At 45.8% G+C, this 8,696-nt stretch overlaps 1 long non-coding RNA gene across 2 annotated transcripts in view; it reads left to right on the top strand.

Annotated features, from left to right (window-relative positions):
• Positions 1–39: 39 nt before the first annotated feature.
• Positions 40–8,696, top strand: part of LOC140459686 (uncharacterized) — a 36,755-nt gene continuing 28,098 nt past the window's right edge. For both annotated transcript variants that reach the window (XR_011953847.1, XR_011953848.1), the window contains exon 1: positions 40–154. This is a non-coding gene — a long non-coding RNA (uncharacterized lncRNA). The remainder of the gene's footprint in view (positions 155–8,696) is intronic.

The following is an 8,696-nucleotide window of genomic DNA, read 5'->3' as shown; positions in this document are numbered from 1 at the left end:
GGCTCGCTGGCACGTGACGAACCGTCGCGCCTGGCGCGCGGCGACCACAACAACAAGGGCGCGGACGCCATCTTGTTGCGGGGTAACCACGAATTTTTCAAAGCCGCCATTTTGTTGAGGGGCGATTTCATGGATTCCATCTTCGTTTTCCAAGGTAAAAACAATGACTGCAGATGCTGATGACCAAATGCTGGATTAGTGGCGCTGGAAGAGCACAGCAGTTCAGGCAGCATCCAACGAGCAGCGAAATCGACGTTTCGGGCAAAAGCCCTTCATCAGGAATAAAAAGCCTGAACTGCTGTGCTCTTCCAACACCACTAATCCAGTATCTTCGTTTTGTGCTGATTCCGTCACCCGCTATTTGACGGAGACCGGTGCCAGTTTAAAAGTTTTACGCCCGTGTTTTCGGGCTTCCCCCCGATCTGCGTCATCTGGGACATTCAGACCTTTTCTTGGGGCGCCTCCACATCCAGGCGTGTGGTCCGTTCTCCCGCTGCTTCATTTTGTTATTCCCCCACCCAAATCTTTACCGGGAATTCTCTTTTTTTTGACTGGCATCAGAAGCCTGAACACACGCAACGGCTGGTTTCACAACAGTTTCTACCTGTTAAGAAACAAACTTCATAAAATTTAGACGAGACCCAACAAATCTGAAAACAAGACAATTTATTACGAACTTGCAAGTAAAGGCTTCAATTGCAGAAGCAAATGAGCAAATCAGAACTCAGGTTAGTATACAGTTATCCCCTTTGAGCTGAGTGAGGACTCCTAATTACCCAATAGACAACAGATGCAGGAGTAGGCCATTCAGCCCTTCGAGCCTGCACCGCCATTCAATATGATCATGGCTGATCATTCCTAATCAGTATCCTATTCCAGCCTTATCTCCATAACCCTTGACTCCACTATCTTTAAGAGCTCTATCCAATTCTTTCTTATATGAATCCAGAGACTGGGCCTCCACTGCCCTCTGGGGCAGAGCATTCCACACAGCCACCACTCTCTGGGTGAAGTAGTTTCACCTCATCTCTGTCCTAAATGGTCTACCCCGTATTTTTAAGTTGTGTCCTCTGGTTCGGCACTCCCCCATCAGCGGAAATATGTTTCCTCCTGCCAGAGTGTCCAATCCTTTCATAATCCTATATGTTTCAATCAGATCCCCTCTCAGTCTTCTAAACTCAAGGGTATACAAGCCCAGTCGCTTCAGTCTTTCCGTGTAAGGCAATCCTGCCATTCCAGGAATTGACCTCGTGAACCTACGCTGCACTCCCTCAATAGCCAGAATGTCTTTCCTCAAATTTGGAGACCAGAACTGTACACAGTACTCCAGGTGTGGTCTCACCAGGGCCCTGTACAGCTGCAATCTCTCTTACTATGCCATACCAATGCCCAGCTGCGCTCCACCCTTATTACTTACCCCTTCCCCAGGTTGGCAACCTTCCTCTCTGTAAGTGCTGACACATTATTTTTGTCAAGATCAGGTTCAACATTTTGTATCAATTCTGCTGGTACATTCCATCCTCGGACATTTCATTACCTTGTATGATTTTGTATCGCTCAAGCATTTCGGTTATCTCAGCTTTTTGCTGAAAACATAATTTTTAAAAAGAACTTATTTGTTGTAATAATTACACACCAAAGTTAGTATTTAATTAACCACAATTATACACTGAAAAGTGGAGATATTCTTCCTTAAATACCTGCAGGGTTAATAGTTCTCTTGCTGTACCCCTTTTCTGTATGCTTTTTTTCTATATCTGCAAAAACAACACTTTACCCCATTTCTTACATACCCTACTACAATCAGAACACAAAATGTACTCAAAACTCAACATTCGCCTGTACCTGTGTTTTTGTTTTTGCTGCTGTTTATTGCTTTTCACTGTCCCTGAGTACGTGTGACAAGAAATTCAATTCAATTAAAACAAACCAACTCTTTGACCCAATTTACAGAGTTATAGAGGTAAAACCAATGACTACAGATGCTGGAAACCAGATTCTGGATTAGTGGTGCTGGAAGAGCACAGCAGTTCAGGCAGCATCCAAGGAGCTTCAAAATCGACGTTTCGGGCAAAAGCCCTTCATCAGGAATAAAGGCAGTGAGCCTGAAACGTGGAGAGATAAGCTAGAGGAGGGTGTAGGTGGGGAGAAAGTAGCATAGAGTACAATGGGTGAGTGGGGGAGGGGATGAAGGTGATAGGTCAGGAAGGAGAGGGTGGAGTGGATAGGTGGAAAAGGAGATAGGCAGGTAGGACAAGTCATGGAGACAGTGCTGAGCTGGAAGTTTGGAACTAGGGTGAGGTGGGGGAAGGGGAAATGAGGAAACTGTTGAGGTCCACATTGATGCCCTGGGGTTGAAGTGTTCTGAGGTGGAAGATGAGGCGTTCTTCCTCCAGGCATCTGGTGGTGAGGGAGCGGCGGTGAAGGAGGCCCAGGACCTCCGTGTCCTCGGCAGAGTGGGAGGGGGAGTTGAAATGTTGGGCCACAGGGCGGTGTCGTTGATTGGTGCGGGTGTCCCGGAGATGTTCCCTAAAGCGCTCTGCGAGGAGGCGCCCAGTCTCCCCAATGTAGAGGAGACCGCATCGGGAGCAATGGATACAATAAATGATAGAAGTGGATGTGCAAGTAAAACTTTGGATGTGGAAGGCTCCTTTAGGGCCTTGGATAGAGGTGAGGGAGGAGGTGTGGGCGCAGGTTTTACAGTTCCTGCGGTGGCAGGGAAAAGTGCCAGGTTGGGAGGGTGGGTTGTAGGGGGGCGTGGACCTGACCAGGTTGTCACGGAGGGAACAGTCTTTGTGGAAAGGGGTGGGGAGGGAAGTATATTCCTAGTGGTGGGGTCTGTTTGGAGGTGGCGGAAATGTCGGCGGATGATTTGGTTTATGCGAAGGTTGGTAGGGTGGAAGGTGAGCACCAGGGCGTTCTATCCTTGTTACGGTTGGAGGAGTGGGGTCTGAGGGCGGAGGTGCAGGATGTGGACGAGATGCGTTGGAGGGCATCTTTAACCACGTGGGAAGGGAAATTGCAGTCTCTAAAGAAGGAGGCCATCTGGTGTGTTCTGTGGTGGAACTGGTCCTCCTGGGAGCAGATACGGCGGAGGGGGAGGAATTGGGAATACGGGATGACATTTTTTGCAAGAGGTAGGGTGGGAAGAGGTGTAATCCAGGTAGCTGTGGGAGTTGGTGGGTTTGTAAAATAGTGTCAAGTCGGTCATCATTAATGGAGATGGAGAGGTCCAGGATGGGGAGGGAGGTGTCAGAGATGGTCCAGGTAAATTTAAGGTCAGGGTGGAATGTGTTGGTGAAGTTGATAAATTGCTCAACCTTCTTGTGGGAGCACAAGGTGGGACCAATGCAGTCATCAATATAGCAGAGGAAGAGGTGGGGAGTGGTGCCGGTGTAATTACGGAAGATCAATTGTTCTACGTAGCCAACAAAGCGGGAGGATTCAAAGGAGAAATTGTGAAGGGTGAGGACCAGTTCGGCCAAACGAATGAGAGTGTCGGTGGAAGGGTACTGTTGGGGACGTCAGGAGAGGAAAAAACGGAGGGCTTGGAGGCCCTGGTCATGGCGGATGGAGGTGTAGAGGGATTGGATATCCATGGTGAAGATGAGGCGTTGGGGGCCGGGGAAACGGAAGTCTTGGAGGAGGTGGAGGGCGTGGGTGGTGTCTCGAACGTATGTGGGGAGTTCCTGGACTAGGGGGGATAGGACAGTGTCGACGTAGGTAGAGATGAGTTCAGTGGGACAGGAGCATGCTGAGACAATGGGTCGGCCAGGGTGGTCAGGCTTGTGGATCTTGGGAAGGAGGTAGAACCTAGCAGTGCGGGGTTCCCGGACTATGAGGTTGGAAACTGTGGGTGGGAGATCTCCTGAGGTGATGAGGTTCTGTACGGTCTGGGAGATGATGGTTTGGTGATGGGGAGGTGGGGTCATGGTCAAGGGGGCAGTAGGAAGAGGTGTCCTCGAGTTGGCGTTTGGCTTCAGCGGTGTAGAGGTCAGTGCGTCAGTACCACTATGCCCCCTTTATCCGCTGGCTTGATGGTGAGGTTGGGATTGGAGCAGAGGGATTGGAGGGCTGCACGTTGTGAGGGTAAGAGATTGGAGTGGGGGAGGGGAGTAGACAGGTTGAGGCGGTTAATGTCCCGGCGGCAGGTATTACAGAGTTATAGAGTCAGACAGCACAGAAACAGACCCTTTGGTCCAACTTGTCCATGTTGACCAAATATCCCAACCTAATCTCGACCCATTTGCCAGCACTTGGACCATATCCCTCCAAACCCTTCCTATTCACATACCCATCCAGATGCCTTTTAAATGCTGTAATTGTACCAATCTCCACCACTTCCTCTGGCAGATCATTCCAGACGTGCACCACCCTCTAGGAGAAAACATTACCCCTCAGGACCCCTGACCCTAGGAAAAAGACTTTGGCTATTCACCATACCTCTGCCCCTCATGATTTTATCAACCTCGATGAGGTCACCCCTCAGTGTTTGATGCTCCAGGAAAGTAAAGCCCCAGCCACTTCAAATTGCAGAAGACTGTGTTCCAAACTTCTTACAGCCTTTAGAAAAGCTTGAATACCTTCCCAATCTACTTGTCAGCCTTTACCAAGACTGAATGGGGAGGGATGTTCAGCTAAATATTTTTTTTAAAATGAGATTCAAGACACCCTAATTTACTATGATCCGAGTTTATTTTTCTCAAACGATCTTCTAGTCTCTTCATGCAGCGGACTTCGACAGTACCCATTTTGTGTTAACGTGGGGCAGGAGAGAAGGGGGGTTTGTCACTGTCCAGATGTTCCAGAATTCACACACCTGGTGCCACATTTAAATGTTAGTTCCACAGCACCTCAGATGCTTGTAAGCCAGGAGATGTCTGTCTCACCATGGTCCTGCAATGTTATCCCCAAAGAAATTGCCTCAGAAAAGCAAGTTAGTTCCTTGGTTCACCGATAGGGATCTGAAGTGGAGGATCGAGTGGCGCAATTGAGGGCTGTGCTGTGCCCTGCTGACTGGCAAAGGAGGCCATATCACGCGATCCAGTCAGCCGAGTCTGAGATAGTGGCCCAGAGCAGCACAGGATCTAGATGGAATACCTCCCAGCAGGTCAAGGATTGTCAACTTGGCAGTGGTTAGTACTGCCATCTTCTTCCTGCTCCCTCATGCTGACAGGGCCAATACTCACTCTGCCAACTACACACACTTCTCACCAGCCTCATGAATGGCAATTCTCACTATCACATCCCTTCAATGGCTGTCGGCTGATTTGTCCTCCCAAATTACAAACCCTTCCTGTCTTCTGTGCTTCCTACTCGCTCAGTGGGGACACCTCACCGTCAACTGCTTTTCCATGCATTTCTATCACATCCATTGTCTGCCCATTGCAAGAAAAATCCATCTGCATCCCCCACCCCCAAAATGATATCATGATGTCTCTACGGCCAACATCTTCAAAGACCCTGCCACCTTTGTTATTATCTCTTCTGACCTTGTCCATCAGGCAGAAGATACAAAAGCTTAAACACATGGACCAGCAGGTTCAAGAACAGCTTCTTTCCTGCTGTTATTAGACTTCTGAATGGACCTGTCCAATTTCAAATTTAATGTTGATCTCTGTGCACCTTCTCTGCAGCTGTAACATTGTAGTCCTTGCTCTATTCTATTACCTTAATGCACACTGTATGGTATGATCCACCTGTACTGCATGCAAAACAAAACTTTTCACTGTACCTTGGTACATGTGACAATAATATATCACTTCAAAAAAAAACTATCTAGTATGACTGATCTGCAAGACTGACCGTGGTCAACCCATGTGTCACCTTGGCTTCAGCGTGAGGTTGAAGTTGGATCATCATAGAATTGTCTTCAGGTTGGCTTATCTTGAAAAGCAACCCTTTTCATTCATCTAGCTTTGAAAAATTTTTGAGAAATCCAAAATTTTAAAAGTAGTGGCATCTGTTCCTCTTCATGTGACACAGAACTGTTCTGTGATTATTGGGGAATGGGCTAGGCTGGGATACTCTTCAGAGCATCGGTGTCCACTTGTTGGTCCAATGGCCTATTTCCACACAGTAGGGATTCTATGTATTATTATGTTGTTATAAATAAATTCAGAGAAATAAGCTATTTGTGTCATTGGAATTTAACATGCGTCTGGAATGATGATTGATTTCGCTCGTGTCAAGTTAGACACAAGATTGGACTCTCCAGTGCAGCTGTGACACAGCCGGTCGGGAATAATGACTAATTTTTCTTTTATTCCTCTTTTGTATCCAATATTTGTAGCTAAGGTGGTGTCATTGGAGGCAGCCATTGTAAAAACTTTTCACTGCACTCCTGTACTTTAGTACTGGAGTACACATGACAAAAAAGGATATTCTATTAAACATGTAGTTGGTTTTTGACCAGTTCATACCTTGCTGGTTGCAAACAGTCTCTAGAAGCAGTCCACACTCATAGTTGTAACAGCAACAGGAGTTCTCATCCCTGGATGTGGTTTGAGACCTATGGTGTGTAATTTTAAAAATAAGTCATGCAATATATTAAGATGGAACAAGATCTGTTCCCCAATACTCCCACAACAAGGAAATTGGGTCTGTAACTTTGTGCAACCTACATATCTGGCACTGTCTTTGTGGATTGTGGACCACACGTGCCACTTAAAGTCTGGTTTACAGAGACATGTCAATCTTCAATCAATAATAACCAACAGCACTGTCAAATTGCCTTATCACCAGGATTTGCATTTCACTCATTTGCACATTGCATGCATTTCACAAACATGATACAATGATTACTGATGATTTCAGTGTGGATGATGAAAATGCCTGATGAATATAAAATTGCCCCTTGAAGGGCCTGATGTTGCTCACAGGCAGAGCTCACATGCTCAAAAAGAAAATAAAAGACTCTGCCCACTTCTGGGGTGGTTGCAGCTAATTTCAATTTTCCTGTGCACATTTACAAGTTGCATGAGAATGGAAGGCAACACAAGTCATGCTTGAGTCGGAGGCTTAGCCTAGTTGTTCAGGGTTCTCCCAGCAATACAGCCTTTCTTCCAAGCATTCTCTATCCTCTTCATCAGTACCAAGTTTCCAAATGTTCCCACACACCACTCAGAACGATACCTTCCGATGAACATGATCCACTAAGACCTGGTCCGATGGTATGGTCATTGCCAAACATCATGCTGCACTGTGTACCTTCTCAAGATACACCAACCTGAAGACAATTCTATGATGATGCAACTTCAACCTCTCACTGAAGCAAAGGGTGAATTTCAATCCTGTTAGAAGTTGTTAAAGTCACCAACTGTTAATTTATTCGTTAGGAAGAAGTGAGACAACAAAAACAGAACCTCACATGTATATGAGAGCTTGAAAAGACACAACTAGGCATTATTCAAACAAATATTACCATGAACATGATCGGCCATCATAGTGGCAAACATTGATGTTCCCTCGCTACTTAATTATGTCCGTAAATGATCCCCGATTCTATGATGAGTTTCCCTCCCTTTTCAGAATTATTTTCTCTTTTCCACTTCAAATTACCAGGATTGAGTACCTCAGCTTCCCTCCAACAGAAGTAGCCGCTGATTAAACATCCCTTCAATTTGAGTGGACAGACTCCAATCTGACCATGACCATTGGGAATGAAGAATTCAAGTGCCCGTGACCAAAGGTATTCCCCCACAGACACATACACAGAGAAATTAACACGTTAACTTGATCAAAGACATTGAGTCAATTGATTTTGTTGCTGAATCTTTCCATGAAATTGAAGTGACACCAGTTTTGGAAAGTAAAAATGGAGGAACAGCCAAAAAACCCAAATTTGCAAAATGTGTGCCGGCTGTTACCGAGGCAAGCTTGCCTGAGTACGATCAAACCATTGAAAAAGAAGTATATTAAGCATGGCCAATGACACAAGGTAGGAGAAAGTGAGGACCGCAGATGCTGAAGATCAGAGTCGAAAAGTGTGGTGCTGGAAAAGCACAGCAGGCTAGGCAGCATCCGAGGAGCAGGCATGAGGCTTGAGACTACTCAAGACATTCTTAAGCAGGCAGCTCAGACCGTAATTTTGCAATTTGTTTCCTAAGTGTACAGTGAAAACTACCTGGATTGAGTTAGCTAGATTGACTACTAGATTTTAAAGCTGTCTAATTTTGTGAATACATTTTTGTCTATGATACACAAAGAATAGAATAAAGAAGCCTTCTGGAACTCAACCTATCCAATGAGACTTAATTATGCTGTTCCAAATATACACAACAGTCCTAATAAGTAAACTCCCTTTAAAAACCAGTATAAATGGAACACATGCTTACAGGTTGAAGTTGAGGGGGAGAAAGGGAGAGAGAGTTTCCACACAGCTCCCTGTTGAACTTCCAACCAGTTCAAGATTGAAATAAACCCGTTCAGCTGGAGAGTTGACCACTCCCCTTTCTTTTTACTCTTCTTCAATTCTAAAACATGACCACTTTGGCCTGAAGTTTCATTTGTTTACATATGAACAAAAGGCCTCTCAAAATCCTGTTGATCTGTACCAAAATAGACTGATTGAAGCCTGGCACGGTTTATTACCTCTCACAAAAAAAAATCAAGGACAGAGTATTCTTGAGCCAAGGAACAGCTTTTAGCAAACAAGGGACTAGCTTTGTGACAGGCTTGTGCCTGAAACCTCGATA

This window comes from Chiloscyllium punctatum, chromosome 35, assembly GCF_047496795.1.
Source record: "Chiloscyllium punctatum isolate Juve2018m chromosome 35, sChiPun1.3, whole genome shotgun sequence".
NCBI classification, from domain to species: domain Eukaryota; kingdom Metazoa; phylum Chordata; class Chondrichthyes; order Orectolobiformes; family Hemiscylliidae; genus Chiloscyllium; species Chiloscyllium punctatum.
Note: the sequence above shows the minus strand (reverse complement) of the source record. Positions and strands in the feature narration are given on the sequence as shown.